General features: G+C 36.1%; 1 long non-coding RNA gene across 1 annotated transcript in view; it reads left to right on the top strand.

Moving 5' to 3' along the window:
• Window positions 1-17,125, top strand: part of LOC116154392 (uncharacterized) — a 52,664-nt gene extending 35,539 nt beyond the window's left edge. The window contains exon 5 of the long non-coding RNA XR_004138278.2: window positions 16,630-17,125. This is a non-coding gene — a long non-coding RNA (uncharacterized LOC116154392). The remainder of the gene's footprint in view (window positions 1-16,629) is intronic.
• The last annotated feature ends 6,566 nt before the right edge of the window (window positions 17,126-23,691 follow it).

The raw sequence follows: 23,691 nt of genomic DNA, 5'->3' as shown, positions 1-23,691 counted from the left end.
TAAATTTGGACCTCTTCAGGCTGTATGTTCTTAAATGCTTAAAAGACTGAACCAACATGTTTTTATGGGTATATTTTAGAATTTAATAGAGGATAGATAAACCTAAGTAACATCAAGAAAAAGTTAAAGTTTTCTAACTTTACTTTTCAAAATCAGTCTTTTTCAAACATTGGATTAAGGAGGAATATATCATGGGCAAGTATTCCAAATCCAATACATCTGGTTTATTTGATGGGTTGCAGACACCTTTGAAGGAATTTCAGAAAATAAAAGAGTACAATGGCAATTATGGTATTTTTCATCATTCAAATTAACCTTAGGTTTTATTGACATATGAGTTTATGCCAACTGAAGAATGGAGAAGTCATGGCTTCTCACACAGTGTTGGATGTTTCTTTAAGTCTTACCATTTTTAACCAGTGGCAGGATTGCTTCTTAGGACCCAAACCGGTTAACTTCAGTTGTTAGGAAAGTTTAATATATGTGAGTTTAAAGACTCTTCAAAAGTTTAGCAATTGCATTTTACCCATCTTAATCTTTATTATTCATTTGTGTATGTATGTATGTACGATTCAATAAACTTATGTTTTCATGAATTTAGTTATTTTGCTCAGATAGCCTCAAAAGTCTGCTGTGATTACAAGTTCAAAGATAATTTTGGTAAAGATATACTAAAAAATAAGAAATTCAGATAATTTTCCAGCAGAAGTATATAATAGGTATTAAGCAGCTCAGAGTGTTTCTGAAGATATGACCCTCATGTGACCATATTGCTCAGACCTGGCATGTATTTGAAAAATCAATGACAAAAGGTATACCAGTGATATTTCTGATACCAGGATGCAATACTAACAACATTTAGTATCTGACAAAACTTAGAGATAAACCACACCTTCTTATTTTAACAAATACAATCTAAGACGCTGAAAAATCTACTTCTATAGAGGATCCTTCTGAAGATAAGAAAACAAAAGGTTTTATCTCCCTCGAATGTAAATCCGTTACTGAGTTAAGTGTGAAGGAAGATACAGAGTATATTAATTTCTTCAGAATTCCACTGGGCACATCTTTACTGTTATAGTTTCTATTATTATCAAGATTTAATTTTGGACTAGGAACAAAATGTTTAGCTATCATTTTGAATATTACAGTTACTACATATTTTCTGTAGCTTAAAAGCACTTAAAAATAACAACAGTAACTGTTACTATTCGTAAAGAATTTTTTTAACCTTAAACAGCTGTTTCTGAAAGATAAAAACTCGATGAAATTTTGAGAGATGAACTACTGATGGCACTAGCCTGTTTCTCTTTTTGATCTCAAGGTTCTGTATTTCTCTGTGACTATCTTTATAGAAAGAAATATCTTGCTAATATTATGTAAGGAGAACAGTACAGAAGTTATAGCACTACCCAAGTAATTCTCGTCAACATACCATCGCCTTGTTTGGACAAGTACAGTAAGGATGTAAAATCAATAAGTAAGGATGCTTTGCTGTGTCATTATTAGTTTCTAGCACAGCTGACGGGATGACTCACTGCAGCCCCAGTAAGCGCATCGGAGCTAGAGTGTTCACTAGATATGGCCAGCATCTTACATAGCCTGTTACTGTTATCATTCACTTGCAAAAATCAAATTATTGGCTCATATGATGCTTAAGCAGCGTGGAGCACTAAAGGGATACCATTGTTCAGCACAAAAAATCACAAAGTTCAGCAAACTTCAGCTAGAGGTAAAATTAGATGGCAAAACCCTATATCTTCAGTGGACCCAACTGGCTGCATAGCTAAGTGATTTGTTTCATTTATTTGGATTTCAAGTATATCAATCAGATTAGAGTTGGTCCTTAAGAAGATGATAAAATAACAGTCCAGTTTTGGTCCTCTCGCAATCCTTCCCCTATCGGGTCCCCTGTTTCCCTGCATTTACTCACCTTGTCTCAGTATTCCATCACTGTGCTGCTTCATATTAAATTGTTATTTCTCACCGCAGCACTTCTGCTCCATTGTATGCCATCTGCTGTATGCCTGTCTGTAATTGAAATTTCTCACCTGGCATTTTTTTATGTGAAATATAGTTTTAACATTAGATAATTAATTTTCTTTAATGTGCAACATAGAGGATATTACCCTACTTAGGACAGCCCAGGAGTGTATGAATGGACCTCATAAAAAGTCTGCGAATCCCTTAAAATTGTATAAAAATTTTGAGTGAACATGCATATGTGGATTTTTCTGGGAAGAGCATTTACTGCTTTTTTCAGATTGTATCAGAGCCTGATACCTCCAGAAAAGGTAAGAACTACAGTCTGTTAGAACAGATTTGAGCCTTGCTTCCCAGGTAACACAGGAATGTTTCCTGAGATAATGATCCTGCCTTTGTAGTTACCCATTTGTAACTCAGATCATCCTCACTCATCTTCCACCAACAACTTCATCATTTGCTTGATACCCATGCTCATTTAACACCTCCAGTCAAAAGACCCACAAAGTACTTCTCATCCATCAATCCACTGCAGAGCAGGACATGACTAGGGCACCCCCCCTAAGAAGACCAAGTCTACTTGCCTTACTTACCACCAAATGAAGTGAAGGATAGTTGTTTTCCCCTAAAGTTAAGCAGCAGAAACATTCTTATTGTCTTATTAGTTCAAAACGAAACAGGCCAAGTGTTCATTTTTCAAAGCTACTTTCATTTTCTTTATTTTTTCTACCAGTCATGCAAAAAATGCTAATTGTAAAGAATTATTTTGTGGTAACTTGAGAGTGTGTGTGTGTGTGTGTGTGTGTGTGTGTGTGTGTGTGTGTGTGTTTGCATGCCCCTGGCCAAGAGAAGAATTTTAATCATTTAGGTTACCATTTAGGTTCACCTTCCATAGTCTCACATGGAATGGTAATATAACATTTCATCATCTTCTCCCTTAGCTCTGAAATTACTGTCCCAGTTATATAAGTACTTTTTTTTTTAACCCAGCTCATCACTAATTATAAAATAGGTAAGGAAATCAAAATCCCAAAGGATATACCTCAGTATCCAATTATTGTCTTGGCCATCTTTTTATGTATTTATTGAATCTTTCAAATTTGCAATTAATTCTATTTTCAGTGGAGTTATAAAAAAGCTACAAAGTTTTAGTTTTTTTGTATGAGTTTCACATGCTTGAAAGTCATTTTCAATATCAAGCTAAATTGTAAATTCAGAGGAAAAGCAAGTCTACTGAATCACTACCTCTGTACTATTGATACAATTAGTTGATTGGGTTAACTTCTCACTTTTCAATCAGTTTTTTGATGTGTATAGACATGGTCCCAGACAACTGCTTAGCTTTCTTTTCTCTAAGGTAAATAAGTAATACATAATTTATGAAATAAATTTTCTTAAGGAACTTTCAAACTGTGCTCCTGTATTCCCACATCTCTAGTAAATTTTCTGCATACAGCAGATGCTTATGTTGGTGATGAACCTAGACATTCTTACCCGGGTTTCTGTTTTGGGCTCAAAGTTGAAAAACTATAAAGATCATTCTTTTTACCCTACAGATGTTGATAGAGTATTTTCAACCTGCTGTACTTGACTTTGGTTTGAATGTCACTTCCTTAGAGAACTTACTAACTTTCTTCACAGCATTTATTAATATCTCTTGCTGTTAGTCATGTGTTTACTATGTGTTTACCATCTCCTCCATTATATTTTAAAGCTTTATGAGGTTTAGACAAGCAATTCTCCAAGGAAGAAATACAGATGAGCAATAGGCACATGAAAAAATGCTCAATATCACTAATTATCAGAGAAATGCAAATCAAAACTATGATGAGGTATCACCTCACACCCGTCAGAATGGCCATCATTCAAAAGTCCACAAATGACAAATTCTGGAGAGGCTGTGGAGAAAAGGGAACCCTCCTACACTGCTGGTGGAGATGCAGTTTGGTGCAGCCACTATGGAAAATGGTATGGAGATTCCTGAAAAGACTAGGAAAAGACTTACCATATGACCCAGGAATCCCACTCCTGGGCATATATCCAGAAGGAACCCTACTTCAAAATGACACCTGCACCCCAGTGTCCCTAGCAGCACTATTTACAATAGCCAAGACATGGAAACAGCCTAAATGTCCATCGACAGATGACTGGATAAAGAAGATGTGGTATATTTATACAATGGAATACTATTCGGTCATAAAAACTGACAACATAATGCCATTTGCAGCAACATGGATGTTCCTGGAGAATGTCATTCTAAGTGAAGTAAGCCAGAAAGAGAAAGAAAAATACCATATGAGATCACTCATATGTGGAATCTAAAACAAAAACAAAACTATAAATACAAAACAGAAACAGACTCATAGGCATAGAATACAAACTTGTGGTTGCCAAGGGGCCAGGGGGTGGGAAGGGACAGACTGGGATTTCAAAATGTAGAATAGATAAACAAGGTTATACTGTATAGCACAGGGAAATATATACAAGATCTTGTGGTAGCTCACAGTGGAAAAAAAATGTGACAATGATTGTATGTTCATATATAACTGAAAAGTTGTGCTCTACACTGGAATTTGACACAACATTGTAAAATGACTATTACTCAAAAAATGTAAAAAAAAATAAAGCTCTATGAGGTTTAGAGATTATGTACGTAGGGTTATTTGAATATATACAGTATCTTATACAGTGTCTAGCACATAGTAGACACTCAATAACTAGTTGATGAACAAATGAACGGGTACATCGGAACAGCACAGAAATGGGTGGTTCCAGCTTAGACTGCCCTTCTTGGTTGGGTGGATGTAGGATAAGAACCTGCAGCCCCTGGAGGAACTCAGAAATCTGAATACTGGTGAAGCCCACTCACAAGCTAAAAGCAGAAACTCCAAGTGTGCATTGGTTTTCTCTGGTTTGTGGTCTCAGAATAAAGATTTGTTTGGGGAATCAGTGACACCTGCTTTATTCATTCTCCGCCCTCCACTCCTGATGGGATGGTTGGGTAAGCACAGGGCTGATTGTAGGCCCAACAGACCGTTCACTACCGACTTGTTATTTGTTTTCAACATACTCCGTCAGGTTCACAGTTCATGTTGTGAGTATCACATGTTTGTGTTTTAAGGATAAATAACTTCGTACGTGCTACACATGCAGCTGTAAGTTTTAGCTCTGTAGCAGGAACAGGCCAAAGTAAAGGACAAGTAATTAGAGAACAAACTCAGAAACTCCATCCTTTGAACAGGTTATCAGTGAAAAAACTGCAGGACTGCTCAGGAATAGGAGTATTCCTCTTTGTAGTTTTCACATCAGTATAGGCAGAAATAAAGAGGTTGGTGATTTTGAGTGGGAAGAAAACATTGTCTCAGAGACAACAGCAAATCTTCTCCCTTAAGATTCCAGATGATCAACAGATTTTAATCCCTTAAACCAAAGCAGACAAATTTGGTTAAATCAAGTTGGTGAACTGTTGCAAATCTGGTGGCTTCAGTTGGCAAACAGTCACTGAACGTTTTTTTCAAAATTTACTTACAGAAAGAGATAATAGGGCTATTGAAAACAAACAGGTAGAAACCGCTCTATTACTTTTAAAAAAGACAGTGTAACAGATAACTAATCTAGAAAGATAACAATTGTATGTATGACTGTTATATAGAATCCTAGTTAATTAGATTCAATTAACCAGTATTATTTAGCTTTTGGAATCCATCAACTTGTCCTCAAATGCTGTAGAAATTAATCTTCATAATTCTTTAAATCTATAAAGTAGAAATGGGAGTTGGGAAACAAGAAATAAGGTTGAATCATAAATATAGGTGTGCTGATAGACTGTTATCAAATTTCCTGAAGTATTATCAAAGGTTAACTGATTGTGTAGCAATTTAGTGCTTTTGAGGCAGTGGAGAGAGAGCTTGGATCATTTTTACTCGCAATTCTATTCTGAGGCATGCTTTGTCTAAATTAGCTGCAGGCAATTACTTGGCAATTGATCAAAACTATTTTTCATTTACCTGTAGCTTCTTTCCTTTCTTGGTAAAGAAGTATACTAAACTATGTCTATAGTACATTCATATTCAGTACATAGTTAGTGTCTGCTATGTCTCTGCCACTGTTCTGGGTGCTGAAAAAATAGAAGTGAACAAAGCAGAAAAAGCTTACGTTCCAATGGAGGAGGCAAATAATTATACAAAATGTATGTTTTAGAATATATTAGAAGGGATTAGGAAGGTTATGAAGAATAAAAAAGCAGTAAAGGGACATAGGAAGTTCCAGAGTCGAGTCTTGGTCAGGCAAATTGGTCAGCCGTGGGCTTGCTGAGAAAATGACATTTAAGCAAAGATTTATAGAGGGTGAAAGAGAGAAGCCTGTGGGTATGGAGGAAAGAATGATCCAGAAGAGGTGAGGACAGAGGCTTGAAGAGGGAGCACCCAGAGCAGCAAGGAGGCCGGTGCCTTTGGAGTAAAAGGAGCAGGAGGAGGGTAGTAAGAGGTGAATTACAGGAATGACAAGGGAGTGTCAGTGAGGACCTTGCAAATCACTGTAAGGACTTTGGTTTTAAATGAGAAGTTATTGCAAGGTTTTGAGTAGTAGAACAATATATACTGATTTACATTTTTTTCTTAATTTTATTTTTTATTGAAATCTAGTCGATTTATAATGTTGCAGGTGTACAGCAAAACAATTCAGTTATACACAGATATATACACATATTTTTTCAGATTCTTTCCCATTATATATTATTACAAGAAATTGAATATAATTCCCCTTGCTATACTGTAGGTCCTTGTTGTTTATCTATTTTATATATAGTAATGTGTATCTGTTAATCTCAAATTAAAGATAACAAGAGAATATTAAAAGCATCAAGGGAAAAGCAACAAATAACATACAAGGGAACTCCCACGAGACTGATTTACATTTTTAAAGAATCAGTTTGTCTCTGAGTTGAGAATAGATTGGAAGCCAGTTGGTAGCTGTTGCAATAATTTAGGCAAGATGATGCTGCCTCCGATAAGTCTGGTAGAAGCAGAGGCAGTGAGAAGGAGTCAAATTCAGATGTATTTAAGAGGTAGAGCCAACAGAATTTGCTGACATCACTACTTAGAAAAATTGTCAGCTTTAAAATTTATATTTTTTCTTTTCTCAGTTTTCATTGCAGCTGCAGCTGCACTAAGGATGCTGACATAGCTGGCTATAGCAGCTATGCTGGCTATAGCAACCATAATCTGAAGTAAAAAAATGTTCACAAAAACTACATAATATTTCTCAGTGTTTTTGTACTACTGTTATATTTATCCTAAGATATTGAAATGAAATGAGATAAAAGATAAAATACAAGCTGTTTGTCTTTTCTCTTACTAAATATGTAGTAAATATTATTTTTAATGAGGTGTGGCTGAAACATTTGTTTTGAACTTCATGGTTCTCTCTTTGTGTTTACCTAACAGTAACAGAATATGTCCATCTTAGAAAATGCAAAAGGTCAAAGAGTTTCTTCCATTTGACTTCAAAGACAGTAAAGGGAAAACAGGAAAAGAATAATAGTTGACCTTTTCCAACTTTTGAACTATTATTATCTCTTAGTGTATTTTCACACTTTACTTTCATGGTTAGTTTAAAACCACTATAACTTGCTTTAGTAAATAAGAGATGATGAAAGCATTTTCTTGTACTTATGAGGTAAACAGAAAACTTAACTCCACTTAAGAAAAAATCTCCTAGGAAATGCAGGAAAAGCAAAAACATGAATGAGTTACAATTTCAGTGAATGATAGACTGCTAGCAGAAGAGAGATGTCTGATGACTTCCTAGTTTGGGTGTTAGGAAAATCTGAGAGAGAATTGTATGTGAGCTACTAGAGGAAGAGAAAAAGAATAAAATTTCTAGGTCAGTGTTTCCCAGACTTCCTTAAGACATTAACAGATATCCTTTGATACAAGGATTTTTTATTTAAATAAAATGGGAAACATTGGGTAAATTAAGTAGGCAGATATCCCCTTGCCCCCAACCCAGCCCAGATCTCTGACTTCTCAGCCTTTATTCACCCTAGAGAGATGCGACCATATGGAGATACCATTTACAAAATGCATGTGCTAAGTGCTTTGACCATTTCAGAGTGGGGTTTGTCCCTTTTTCTCACTGATTTGAAGGGATTCTTTATAAATTCTGCTAGACAGATGAATTAGAATTATTTTCTAATGCTCTCTGTGTGTCTTGTCTTCTCAACCCTCTCTACTGTTACTCCCTAAAGTATAAGAGGAAAACAATGTCCCCTTTAGGTTAGAATGTCAAGTCCAAGGAAAAACTTTTGTAGGTAAGTCAGCAAAATGTTCTTTTGTTGCTAAACTGGCAGCTTCTATAGATGCCAACAGAACCCCACATGAGACTGAAGCTGCATTTTCAGTTGAATGCTGTAGTTTTGCACTGAGGGAGATAATATTTGCTAGTTTCATGTCATCTTTAGACTCTTCGGCAAGAATTGACTCCTAGGATAAAACATAGGCAGGCCGTCAATTAAATACCTTAAGTTGAGGTGTGACCAGACCAACAGTGCACATGTTTAAGTTAGTTTCTCTTTTAAAGTCTTATTAGGCAAATAGGAGCAAAACAGAGTCAACCAAGACAGAGTTGAAATTCTGTCTCCACCACCTAATAGTTGAATGAGCCTAGCTAAGTAACGTAATTTCTCAGTTCCCTTATCTGTAAAACGGGTAATGGTACTGACCTCCTAGGGCAGCTGTGAGGATTAAATAATACCAAGTATGAAAAGTACCTAATTTAGCACCTGGCACCGGAAGTTGCTAAACAGCTATCACTAGTGAAAGGAGAAGTTGAGTCAGGCTCTGCCCTAGTATTTTCAGCAAGTGGGTAAGATGCAGACCCATATTCATCATTTGTATTTCGTTATCCACTGTCAAAGCACTGAGTCCAAAATCGAGACGAGACATTGATTTAGGGTCAACTAAGCAGCCCAGAGGCAAGAGACTGGCCCTAAGCAGTGAGAGGGGCTTTCTCCAGGAGTTCCAGAGTTCACATTCTAGGCTGAATCCAATCTTTTTTATGGTTATTTCTAACACTTTAAAAAGTTCTTTATAAGTTTTAAACACTTCTTCTATTAAAAAAGATTTTGTAACAAAATAAGGAAGATATTTATTCACAGGCCTGCTTCTACTTTTTTTTTTTTTAAGTCAGAAACAAAGCTTGTGACAACCTATGAAAATATTGTTCAACATCCCCACCTACTGGTAACTTTAATACTGTTACTCAACTTGTGAAAGAACAGAAAATTCTTAGTTTTAAAGATTTCAAGTACTACTAATAACGATGATGATTAACATGTACTGAGCACTTCCAAGGTCTTAGTGACCTTCTAAAGAGTTTTATGATATGGTGAATCACAGAATATTTATTATAAACTGTCTTTTGGATTGAGTCACTAGAACCTAGGGAAGAAATAACAATTTTCAGCATTATCATTGGGCAAGAGAACAAATCATTGATTCAGTCCAAAGCAGGATCTTGGGTCCACATCTTATGTCTTACAAGATTACAACCACTTCCTAAACGGCATCTCTGCTTCCAGTTTCCCCAAGCCTATCCATTCTGCACTGACATTAATTTTCTTTTTTTTTTCTTTTTTTAAAATTGAAGTACTGTCAGTTACAATGTGTCCATTTCTGGCATACAGCACAATGTCCCAGTCAAATTTTCTCATGATGATTAAAAGCAAAGAAAGGAAATAAATTTCTGAATAGACTCTTGAAGAAAGATTTCAAAAAATTTTTATCAGAGACAACTGTCTTAAAGCCAAGACTCTCATTTGATATGGCTGAACCTGTGGGATAAAAAGATGCAAAGAGGAATCCCGGAAGTGAACAAAACAAAGTGCCTTTTAAAGCAGATATGAAGAAATACACGACGATACCAAAGCAGATTTTCCCACCCTGGTTAGAGTAAGATCTCATGGGCTGGGGGAAGTGGGAGATTGGGAGACGATGTGATCTAGATAGTGAGATCCTGGAACTTAGCCTGAGCCTGGTGCCACAAGGGAATGACACATTTATGGACTTGGGGGGAGAGAGGGAGTGTATTTTATAAATACACTATGAGTATTATGAGTAATCGGTGGTCAGAGGACTATGAGTAATCGGTGGTCAGAGAATGGAGAGTTTGCCATATATTCTTTGACACTCCTGTTATTGAGAGATGAGAGAGATCTATGGCCCTTCTTGAATTTTGGCCGGTTCTATAACTTCTTTGATCCGTACAATATCATAGAAGTGACAGTATGCCAATTTCCAAGTCCAAGTCTTAAGAAATGGGCCATTTTCACTTCCTGACTCTTGGAACAGTCTGGAAGCCCTGACGCTCCATATGAGAATCCAACTGCCCGAAGTCCTCCATGCTGGACAGGCCACATGGAGGTACTCCAGTTGACAGTCTCAGCCCAAACTTCCAAAACACTAGAGAACTGAGTGGAGCCATCTTGCGCACTACAGAGCAGCCCTTCCACCAGAAAAATGCCACTCAGGTCACCTTAATTGATGCCCCATGGAACAGAAGTATTGCCCAGCCGAGCCTTGCCTGAATTTTTGACTCCTGAAATCAAGAGATATAATAGGATGGTGGCCGTTTTATAACACTCCATTTTGGGGGTAAATTGTTAGCCAGCAATAGATAATCAGAACATCCTCCTACAGCCCAGTCTCAACACAGCAGCCAGAGGGAACACTGACATGAAAGTCAGATCATGTCCCTCCTCTACTCAAAACTCTGCAAAGTTCTGCCAACCTTTTGTAAACTTTGTAGCACTGTAAAACCCGAAGTTCTTATAGTGACCTTCAAGGCCTTATATGATCCGGTCCCTATTACTTCTCTAACTTCATTCCCTGCTACTGTCCCCCTTGCCACACTGGCCTTCTGCGCTCCAGGAGGAAACTCAGCATGTTCCAGCGATGGCTCCAAGCAGTTTCCTCTGCCTGGAACACTCTTCTTCCACAGAGCTACTTGGCTAACTCCCTCGCCTCCCTTGAGAATTTGCTCAAATGTCACCTTCTCAGTAGGCCTTTCAGTGAGTCCTATCCTGGTGACATTATTGAATGCTATTAATTATCCCCATCCCTGGCAGCCCCACACTCCCAGCACTCTTACTTATCCTGTACTATCTTGACATCTCCCCATACTTATGCCCTTTTACCCTATTACATAATTTATTTATTCATAAGTTTATTAAATTGTTTATCTTCTTAGATAGAATATGAGCTCTTCAAGGGTGAGATCTTTTTCTGTTTTGTTTACTGATGAATCTCAAGAACCTGGCAGATTCTAAGTACTCAGTAACTTTGTGTTACTTCTTTTGGTTCTCTCAGTTTTTTGCTTTATAAATTTTGAAGCTTTGTTTTTGAATCATACGTATCAAGGTCATAAAGAACTGGGTCCTTTATCAATATGGAATGTCTCTCTTTATCTCGGATAATATCCTTTGTCCTGAATTCTACTTTGTCTTATGTTAATAGATACACTGTATTTTGCATAGAACTTTAATGTGTTGCTTACAATTCAGAAAATCACATCACCAATGGCAATACCTCTCATATATTTTAGTTACCAAAAAATCCCACACCAGTATTATCCTGCAGGTACAACTGTTCTGTTCATAATGATTCTATGTTTAGATGAAAACATGAGATTTTTTAATAATGCATTTTAGTGTATCTATTGAATATCTATTTTGAAGTGTATGTTACTTTTTATTAATTAACTTTCTTTAGTTACTCTTTATATTAGAGCCAGTACATTATATTGATTAAATACATGTGTTAGTTACCTATGAATTTCTTTTGGCATAGTGAAGAGAATATTACAAAATATTTCTTATAAGAACGGGATGTGAAGATGTGGATTGATAGGACTGAGAACCACTGATCCAAGTATGTATGACACAGACCAGTGCTGGTTAGAAGTCTAACAAGCTTGGCATTGTACTGGTAAGACTATGAGCTTTCAGTCAAACAGGGCTGGGTTCAACCCTGGTTCCTCATTGACTAACCATGAGACCTTGGGCAAGTCATTTAAAATTTTTGAGTCTGTTTTTTCATCTGTAAAAAAAGTCATATTTGTACCTATCTTGTTGAATCAGTGAGGATAAAATGATATAACATATAAAGTACTTAACATAGTGCTCAGCACATAGTAAGTGGTATACAATGTGTTATTATTAAAACCCAATACATTTATTAATTCCTATAATGAATATTAAGCACCAATTATGAGCAAAGTGTTACTTACTAATAATGATATAGACACTGATAAATGCTTTACATTTATTCTTTCATTCCTGAGGAACTTGTATCTCCATTCGAGCTTATAGGATTCCATGTGCTATCATTCTACCATGTGTTTTTTCCAAGTATGCCAAATTCTACTCCTTTCAGTTGATCTTGGTTATTTCTTCTGGCTCTTGAATTTGCATTCAGTATATCTAACACTTAGTTTTTTTCCCCCCACTTCCTTTTCTCTCATTCTCCATATTCTTATTAGCATTTCTTATTTATCTGCTAAACCTCAGGACTGCACACAAGAGAATGTGAGTTTCACCTCTCTTTGGATGTCATCAATCTGTGTATAGAAGAGACCCTTTTGTTGGGTAGGGCTAGGCAGCCTGCTTCCTCGGCAAGATTGGATGTGTCCTCTCACTGTAGGAATTAAAGTGCATCCCTGACTGTGAGGGAACTTCACTTCCTACACAAGAGTAGCTTTTCATAAGGCTATCCATACAGAGAACACGTCATGCCTGCTGCTCACCGAATGAAGCAGTGAAAACACCATATCCTTCCATTCCCTGGTGCAGTGAATCTTAAAACATCAGAAAGTTACAAATTTGAAAAAATAACTTTGCAATCTTAACCTTTAAGCTAAACCCAGAATTTCATGTATCCTATCTCCACAAATTTTCATGAGTACCAGTTTTTCTAGCTTAAAAATTTGGATTTATTCACATCAAAGTGGATAATGAAATAATTGGAAGTCTAACATATGCCTATTGTTGGCACCTCGAAATTACTTTTTCTCTCTCTAGGCTTGTAATTATCAATATACCGGAACGGGGTCAGAACAGAAATCATCTTTACCATGACCCTGACTGTACACAAGTCCATCTTTTTATCTTAATCACTTCCTGTCTCAACTATTGCAATTTCCTTTTTTTATGGTCTTCTTTGATCCTCTTATTTCTAACACTAAGTGAATGCTAAAGGCAGCTGGCAATTCATAGATTATTTAATGGAAACTTGTTGGAGGAGAATTTTCCATTAGTTTAATTTTCCTTACATGGTCCATCAGCAAATCATATAATGACCTTGACAATTTGCCTACAATCTCTGGAGGGACCAATTGACTTTTATGTCTCCCATTTCTCCCTTCAAAATTAACTCATGGTTGGAAACAGATCATCAACCACCTTTTTGATATGACTTAAGTTATAAATTAGTAGTTATAATAGCTATGCTGTAAGGATGAAGTGGCTGTTTGTTCAGTTCATAAAATTGAAGCTTAGTTCACATTTACTCTAAGTTTGTGAATAGGCTTAATATACACTTTGGTTTTACGTGGGATTTTTGTTGCCTTACTCGTCAATGATTTAAGTTTCTAGAGACGTGAGCAAACAGAAATTACAAATAAATCTACCTAAAATGTGTTCTCATGTAATTATTTGTTTTTCATGTTAGTGTTAACTGTTGCAATAGTTTACTTTTGGTACTCTGTGCCATTTAGTTTTCTTAAGTTGGTAAATTATTCTCAGTTATATATTTCCTAATTTATTTAGATGCATCCAATTGATGTTGAAAGATATATTGCTAAAATTCAACATAATTGATTTATGTATATATGGAAACTATCACTTCTAGTACTACAGAATTAAAGAAAATGATCAATAGGCTTTTCATTTGAAATATTAGTCACTTGATGTTTTTAGCTGTTTTTTTGTTTTATGAAGTTAATATCAAAACCACTTTTTTTACTTCTCTCTTATTGACTGCCCGACTCTTATTTAGTTTTTTAACCTGAAATGCATGGTTTTTTTTAAAGATGCCAACATGATTAGGAAACAATTTTCACCTAAGGATAAAAATGGGTTTATCACCTTTCTATATATTTTGCATTTTTTAATTTTATATTTGCTGTTGTATTTTCTTATTTGGTGTATAATAATAAAAATTCTCTTGAAATTTCACTTCACATGATACATATATGGCTAATCAAAGAAGATAATATATGTAACATGTTTTCTGATACAATAATTATTAAGTTATTTCATTCGAATGTAAATAATATCATATAGTAATAAAAAAAAAGATTCTGCATGTAACATTCTATCCACTTAACTGTATTCACTAATTGACTGTGAAAATGGAGAAATTATCCCATGACTTTCTTTATAAGGAGCTGGAGATTGCAACTTCTCGGTATTAGCCTTACTGTTTTTCAAAGTAGAGAAGATGCAAGCAGTGCCCAAGTATTGCTAACAGCATGTAGTGATGGACACACCAACAGAGAGGGTGATGGGATGTTCCATGGAGCAATTTCCCAACAGAGTGTCCACAAGGGGATAGCACTGATTCCCCCTCAGTCTCCTTTGGAGTGTTCAGAGAGAAAATTGACCTGTTTACCCCAGTGTGTTTAGATAAAACAGTATTGTTTTCTACATGTGCCACGGTGTGAAAAATCAAGAAAGCACTGCTGAGACTACTAAGAGATTGTAATCACCTTCTCATTCCTCAGCCTCCCCTCCATACTTGCGTCCCCTCCTCCTTCCTCTGACTCCGTCCTCCACATTGTTTTTCGGAACAAGCCAATGCTCGATTATAATTTGGCTGATAGCAGCCTTTATTATGTTTCTAAGATTTTAGACTGTGGCTTAGGTTTAGACATAAACCTCATGTCTTCAAAAAGCCAATTTTCCTTGTCTTAATGTGAGAAATGTATGATGCCATACTGGTAAAATCCATTTTATGCAGTGATTCCCTGGTTCTGATTTAGGTATCTGCCTATTTCATGTGTACTTCAGGTAATTCAGGTGCAGATGGTCCAACTTCAGAAACCACCCTTTTAAACCTCACATTGGATCTAACCACTTACCTCTTCTCTTGACCTAATGTTTACTTACTTATTACGTTATTCTATCGTTATTTATCCTTTACTGGCACCCAAAAGCAATATGTTATGGAAAGAGTAACATTTACTCAGCTCCTCCAATTGATAAATAGTTCAGTAAAGATGATATATTGAGCTCAAAAGCTTTCAGACCATGTGAGGGATGAGGAATAAATACATAGTACACACAGTCTTAGATACACAAACTGGAGTTAGTAGGCATAGTATCCATTCCATTCGGTGACAAGTTATAAAATCAGTGATTTAAGCAAAACTAATCTTGTTTAGCTTGAGGGAATTACATGAGTTCTGAAAAGAGTTATTGATTTCAGTATTACATTTAAAAAGCAATGTATTTTATCAAAATTACTAGTGTTTATTAGTCAAATTATGATATACAGTGAAGTGATTACAATTAGTATATCCACATATCAGTTTCATAAAATACAAAAAATTGAAAGGCTGAGGAAAAATGAAAGCTACAATCTTCAGTATTCATGAAATAAGAATTCTAAGTAAGGGAGTCATTTAGAGTGTATTTCACAACTAGGTGATGATATACAGAAGTATACCTAGAAGAAAAACAGGTTTGGAGTCAGCTATTGATTAAAAAAACTAAGGATAAAATTATGATAAATCATGTGTGCTGCCTTGAATTTCAGATCATCTAATTTCTTCTATATTGTCCATGATAGCAGATCAAACAAGACTAAAAATTCATACTTATAATGTACATCTTTTAATTTCAATTATTTGCTTTGTTATGATGGGAATTTTAGGACTAAAAAGCATTCTCATTTTGCCCATTTCTCCCAGATGAACGTTGGTATGACATGAAGCAGTTTACTGTCTTTTTTTTTTTCTGTTGAAGTATTGTTGACTTACAGTGTTGTGTTAGTCTCAGGTTTATAGCAAAGTGATTCCTTTTTTAAAAGACTAGTATTTCCACATTTTCTTAGTATCTTTCCAAATCATTGCCTCTTTTTTTTCCCCTCTGACAGGTGGTTCCCCTTCCTGAATCATTCATTTCACTTGGTTTCTAACTTTAGATTTCCTTTCACTTGTTATTTAGCAGGTACCAAAAAAACAACAAACAAGTGTGTGCACTCATCTCTCCTCTTAATTGAAAAGCTTAAAATAAATTGATGAATTATGTATCATAAAAAAAGTCTATTTTGTAAATAAGATCATTTGTGTCATTTTTTATATTTGACATATAAGTGATATCATATTTGTCTTTTACTTACTTTACTTAGTACAGTAATCTCTAGGTCCATCCATGTTGCTGTAAATGGCATTATTTCATTCTTTTTTATGGCTGAATAATATTCCATTATATGTATACATATATGTATATATGTATATATCACATCTTCTTTATCCAGTCATCTGTTATGGACACTTAGCTTGCGTCCATGTCTTGGGTATTGTAAATAGCGCTGCTATGAACACCAGGGCACAAGTATCTTTTCAAATTAGAGTTTTCATCTTTTCCAGGTATATCCCAGGAGTGAAATTGCTGGAGTGGACTTACCATATGGTAACTCTAGTTTTGGTTTTTTAAGTAACCTTCATGCTGTTCTCCATAGTGGCTGCACCAATCTACATTTCTACCAACAGTATAGAAGGAGTCCCTTTTCTCCATACCCTCTCCAGTATTTATTATTTGTAGACTTTCTGATTATGGCCATTCTTGTGAGGTGATACCTCATTGTAGCTTTGATTTGCATTTCTCTAATAATTAGCAATGTTAATAAGCATCTTTTCATATGCCTATTGGCATCTGGAGGTCTTCTTTGGAGAAATGTCTATTTAGGTCTTCTGCCCTTTTTTTTTTTAAATATATTGAGCTGTATGAGCTGTTTGTATATTTTGAAAAGTAAGTCCTTGTCAATCTATTGGTCGCATTATGTAAAAAAATTTTCTCCCATTCTGTAGGTTGTCTTTGCGTTTTGTTATGGTTCTTTTGCTGTGCAAAAGCTTATAAATTTGATTATGTCCTATTTGTTTATTTTTGCTTTTATTTCTTTTGCCTTGGGAGACTGTACCGTCCTGTCTTTATCTTTATACTACACACTATATTTTGAAATTAAATTGTTTATAAAATGGCATATCTTAGCACATAATTTATTTATCTGTAATAATAGGCACTTCAGCCCCAAGGCCAATAGGAAAATATGTGGTAAATATAATACTATAACTAAAAAGTCTGAAGCTGAACAGAGTTTGTGTAGGCCTCAAACATGCTTTATTTATTTGAAGGATTTAAGGTTCATACTTGGAACTTAATCTGTTTATACCCATAAAGTGTGTCTCTGTATGGACACTTCACTTCAGAGAAGCAACTGCACAGTTCCTTGGGTTTGGGGGTAGAAGGACAGATTTGCCTATGAAAATTACATTCTACCTGTAGCAGAAACTTTAGAGAGCCGTTTTAGAGTATACTGGACACCCCATGTTGTTTTCCCCCCAAAATGAGATGTATGTGTAGATCTGTGTCTGTGTATACTCACTTGTGTGAACTTCTTTAAAAAATCAGATTAAAAAAGAAAGTACACAGTCTACACAGTCTTATAAGGTAACAGTTATTTTTCATTTGCTTTTTTTGTGTATATTATTGCATTTGATCTTTATTTGAACCATTTGAAGTAAGTTTTATTATTTAAAATCTCCCCCACTTTTGAGTTTTCCTCATCCAAAAAAAAAAAAACCCCACAAATTGAAAACCCCATGAAAAAGAAAAAATAAAAAATTGCTCCACACATACTTATCAAATTACTTTTCCTATAAGCTACTGCTACTTTTGTGTCTTAAAGTTCAACCAACTTTTTGTGATATGCAAGGCTATAATCAGTGAGTTTCTGATGTGTGACAAATCATCTCCAACTGTACTGGCTTAAAGTCACAATCATTTAATAGTGCACAGTTTTATGGATTGGCAATTCGAGTTGAGCTCAGCTGGGCTGAGCTTCACCAAGACTCTCATGAAGCTGCACTCAGCTGGCAAGTCAGCTGGAGGATGGTTATTTTAGAAGGACTTCATTTAAATCCTGTGCATGTCTGGCAGTTGGTTCTTGCTATTGATTAATTCTGGCTGTCAGTTGGAGGGATGGGTCTGAAATGTCTCCAGCAAGCTAGCCTGGGCTTGGCCACATGGTGGTGTCTCAGGGTTTCCAATATCAGCAAGAGAAGCGAGAAGTGTTTTATTTACAAACATATAGGTCAACTTTTACTAAAGAAAGAAATTTACCTTGCTTTTTAAATTTTATTTTGAAACAATTTTAATGTAGAGAGAAGTAAAGAGAGTAATGTAACAAGGATCTATGTACTCTCTATCCTGGCAATTCTACTTTTTCTAAACATAGCAAATAAAAAGTAAACCTATTAGCATCAGTCACGCAGTAGGATTTATAGTATGGAGAGTTACAAGGCAAGAAGAGTATCTCTTCACAGCCCTAAGGAAAATCTAATGAAATGTCTAGTCACTTGAATGCATTTCAGCAACACTCTCTCAATGGAGACACTTTCTGGTTCAGGACTGAGTTATTAGCTCTGGACCCCAATTCAAGTTTAAGTCTCTATCTATCTTGGGAATAATGGTGGTAAGAGGTAGCTGTTACTCAGGAAACTGGTTAATTGTGTTTGGCAATGACTATAGTGAGTTCTTGTGCAGGGTCAAGCAAGGAGCTGAACAAATACTTTACATAGAAAGTATTTCTTATTTTCCTTGATAGTTCTTAAAGATTGCAACCTGGGAAATAACTTTTCCATGAAAGAACTGTCCATTTGTCACCAGGCAATGCTGATTCTGCCTTAAGCAACATTAGTACCTGCCATTTACCCACTTACAAATGCGCACTCCCTTTTCTGGCCCTGATCACTGACCAGATGGAATCCAGCTATAGCTTTCTAAAAAATCCCTTTCCTGACTTTCTACCAAATTAATTCACCTCTTACATTGATTTGTAGTATCGAAAGAAAGAAAAATACATAGCACAATTAAGACTGAAAGATGACGAAATTATACTTGAAGAAAGAATAGAGACATAATTAGTTGAAATTTACAGGACAATAGCAAAACTAATAGCTTATATTTTAAGAAGAGCCTAAGAAGTTTATCCAAACTTTGTAAATTTTCTTCATAGAAAGGTCTTGGACTAAGTAATCATTCTTATCAGGTATGACATCCTTATAACATGAACTTGACTATTTAAACATTTTTTTCTTTTTTGAGATAAAATTCAACACTTTTACCCTTCTAAAGTGTACAATCCAGTGCTTTTAGCATATTCACAATGTTGTGCAACCGTCAACACTAATTCTAGAACATTTTCATTACCCTAAAAAGAAACCCTGTATCCACTACATAGTCATTTCCCATTACCTCTTACCTCCAGTCCCTTGCAATCACTAATCTACTCTCTGTCTTTAAGGATTTGCTTATTCTGAACATTTCATAGAAATGGAATCAAACAATAGGTGGCCTTTATATTTGACTTCATTCACTTACTGTTATGTTTTCAAGTTTCACCCGTATTGTAGCGTATATCAATTCTTCATTATTTTTTATAGCTGAGTAACATTCCTTTTATGAATACACATTTTATTTATCTACTCAACAGTTGATGGACATTGGGTTGTATCTCCTTTTACTATTATGCATAATTCTTCTATAAACATTTGTATACATGTTTTGGGGGAACATGTATTTTCAGTTCTCTTGGGTGAATACCTAGGAATGGAATTACTGGATCATATGGTAACTCTATGTTTAATTTTTTGAGGAACTGCCAAACTGTTTTCCACAGTTGCTCCATTTTACATGCTCGCTAGTTATGTATGAAGCTTCTAGTTTCTCCGTATTTTCTTTTCTTTTTTTTTTTTTAAATTATAGCCATCCTAGTGAGACTGAAATGCTAGCTCATTGTGGTTGTAATTTGTATTTCACCATGAAAATGATATTGAACATCTTTTCATGTACTTATTGGCTATCTGTTTATCTTCTTTGGAGATATGGCTTTTCAAATTTTGGCCATTTATAAATTGGCCTACTATCTTTCGATTGATGAATTATAAGAATTCTTTGTATATTTTGGGCACTAGACCTTTATCAGATAGATGATTTTTAAGTGTTCTGCAACTGAGTGTATTTTCTTTCACTTTCTTGATAGAGTTCTTTGATTCACACATTTTTGTTTGCTTGTTGCTTTTGCTTTTGGTGTCACATTAAAGAAATATTTGCTTAATCCCAGGTCATAAAGATCTACATCTAGGTTTCCTTCTGAGAGCTGGACAATTTTAGCTTTTATATTTAAGTCTTTGATCCACTTTGAATTAATTTTTATATATAGCGTGAAGGAGAGTTTCAAATTCACGTGGAAAGGGTTTCTTTTACATGTGAGTATCCAATTGTTTCAGCAACATTTGTTGAAAAGGCTATTCTATTTTTATTGAATGGTCTTGGCACCTTTATCAAAATTAGGATTTGTTTCATGTATTTGCGGGGTGGGGGTCTGTCGTTAGGTTCATAACTGATCTTACTTTTATTTGAAAGCAGCAACAACATGAAATTTATTACCTGAAGGTAAAAAAGTACCTTATTTATTTAAAAGTAATCCTGATGAACAGAAAAAAATTAGGTGAGACATGAACTCTCACAGAAAAAATTTTTATATTATATCATCACTCCAGATCATACTAAGCCCAGAAATTGTCTAGGCAAGGAGCAAGAGGTTTCTCAGAATCATTCTGCCAACAAAAGAGAGAAAATTTCTTTCCTTGACCACTATAAGGGATCTAAAGTTTCAGAATAAAAGTATTAGATACCTTTTATTGAGTGCTTACTATTCCAGGCACTGCATTAGTTTCTTTTTTATGGTGTTATTTAATTCTTACAGCAACCCTATAATCTGGTGTCTTATGTCAGCAGAACATGGGTCAAGCGATCATCTACAAGTGTGATTTTTAAGAAACTGTTCCTAGAAGAAACAGATAGAGTTAGGGTAGCAGGACAGAGAAGGGGAAGAAGCCAAACAAGGATGGGATTCTAGGAACTGTCCAGCAGAGGATGCTTCAGCCTGATCCCTCAGAGGAGCTCTGGATTATAAACTGCAACTAAGATTTATCCACCATGAGGTCAGTGAGTGACATTTATATTCTACTTAATCATCAGTCATTGGCTAAGGACTGACCACCACGGGATATATAAACTCTGAGGTACTTGGGCTCTTTCTGCCCATGAGCAATGATGGTCTGGTAGCCAAGGGCAGTTCCTCCGAATAAGAGTCTCTTTCGGGTGGTGATGGTGGTGGTGGTGGAGCTGGTTCCTGGAAACAAAAGGAAGTTGAAGCTGGAGAAAGGGTGCTTAGAAAATGTGAGGGGACCCAAGAGGATCTGGGCAAGCACCCACAAAGTCTGCTACTGTTAGGTACTATTTTTTTCCAGTTTAGAGAAAAAGAAAGATTAAGTGCCCAGAGTCACAAAGAGAATGAGAGCAAATGTACCTGACTCCAAATTCCTCTTCCTTTCTTTCCTCTTTAATGTGGTGCCTCCAGTCATGGAGATACTGTCATTTGGGAACTTTCAAGAATTTCCTTTTTCATATATCATTGTGCTACTTTCTTCAAACAGAATAAATTTTTTTTCAGATGTTTTTTATTTGGGATCTGTCAAATTGCATGCAGAATTTTGTATATCTGTATGTTGGTGTATTCATGTGCTTTTGTTTTCTTCTGGGGAGAGAATCTATGGGTTACATAAATTCCTTAATGGGAGTATCAAAAACAAAATGTTAAGAATCACAATTTTAAAAGATCATTCTCCATACTTACCTATTTTCCTGCCTAAGTTTTATGACTTCTTATTACTATTATGACTCCACAACATTGTTCTCATGACCTCAGATTAATTATTAATAATTACAAATGGCAACTTAGGATGGTAACAGCTTTTTCCCCCTGGCTCAGAGCACCACTTTTACTTCATCTCACAAGTTTGAGAGAGATTAGCATTAACTCTTTTTTAAACATTTGGTATAATTCAACATTGACACCATCTCATCTTGAGCTGTTATATGTTGGAAGTGTTTTTATTACTGATTCAATTTCTTTACTTATTACAGGTCTTTCAGATTCTCAGAAGTACAAATAACTTACATTAATTTTGTTAGTCAGAGTTTACTCAAAATGAAGGCAAAAAGTTCACGGAGGGTGTTAAATGTTTTGTGTTTTCGCTGATCAATTCAACTGGGTTATTGCCAGATATTCACTTAGTGTCTGTATGACTTACACACACACACACACACACACACACACACACACAACCTGGCTATCAAGTGGCATTTAAAATAATTTTTTTAAATCCCAGTGATTTTCCTGTATGTTTTTTCTTCTGAATGTATGATACAAATGGGCAGAGTCTTTGTGTACAGACAGTGAACCACTATGACTTTACAGAATGAGTCTGAGGGTGTCTTTGTAAAGAAGAACATTCTAAACTTTAATGTTGTAGAGCTAAGTGCCATGGACTGAGAGAGCTCTGAGGCTTCGGGGGGAACTGAGTGGAGGAGATTGATAGGCAGGGTTGTAGGGAGTAGTGGTGGTAGGACAGCCTCAGAGCTTTGGGTGTGTGGATGGGTGGATGGCCCCAGTCTGGACCCAGCTGCTGGAGGTACCAGGTAAGGAGAAAACCTTTGACAGAGAGGTGGTGCCTTTCCCAGCAAGTGGTGCTGAAAATGGGGAAGGGGCAAATACATTCACAATCTTGGCTACTTAGGCAAGGTAATGCTCTTAAAACACATTACTCCTCCCCCTACTTCACCCTTCAGCCATACACCACCTTGGGTCCCATTTTTTAATATTATATTTCAATGTAACATAGTTTAATATTAAGCTAAAATTCAGGGGTGATTTCACTTTCTAATGCTCCAAGCGAAGATGACAGGTTGTAGTTTGTGGTGAGGCACTGTGAGCCAAAGCGGGATTCTTGCTCTTTCTGGAGAACACCAAGAGTATAGTAAGCACAGGGCGTATCTGTCAAATGAACAGAAGATGGGAGGAAGGAAAGATTATGTGGCAGGCAGGCAAAACAGACCCCAAGTCTACTGACTTCTCCTTCTTAAAGAGCGAACAAGGTATTTTAAACCGCGCGACTCTCTTGCCATTTTGAATTGGAAATAAAATGTGGAGATTTCATTTTTCATAGCAGCAAACGTCCACGGCACGACCGCTAAGCGCAAGAGATGAGTCCGAAGGGATGCGTTTAAATTACAGAATATGTAGGAAGCGAATGCACATTTTCCTTCAAGCTCAGGGCCAGTCCCTGGAGGGCGGAGAGGCCTGGCATTCTGTGCCCGCAAGCAGGGCAGTCTGGACACTTGTGGACTCGATGGTGTCTGTCCCCAAGTTATCGAGAATAGCCCCCACCAACCCCTAGGATTTCTCCAGGAATAAATCAAACCAGCCCTTGTGCAGAGAGTGAGCGGTGCTTTGGTTCCTCCTCTCCTGGCCCGGGCGTGCCGAGTCAAGGCTGTCCGCGGATGCATCGTTGTCTCCCGGGAGT

Source organism: Camelus dromedarius, chromosome 6 (genome assembly GCF_036321535.1).
Source record: "Camelus dromedarius isolate mCamDro1 chromosome 6, mCamDro1.pat, whole genome shotgun sequence".
NCBI lineage: Eukaryota > Metazoa > Chordata > Mammalia > Artiodactyla > Camelidae > Camelus > Camelus dromedarius.
Note: the sequence above shows the minus strand (reverse complement) of the source record. Positions and strands in the feature narration are given on the sequence as shown.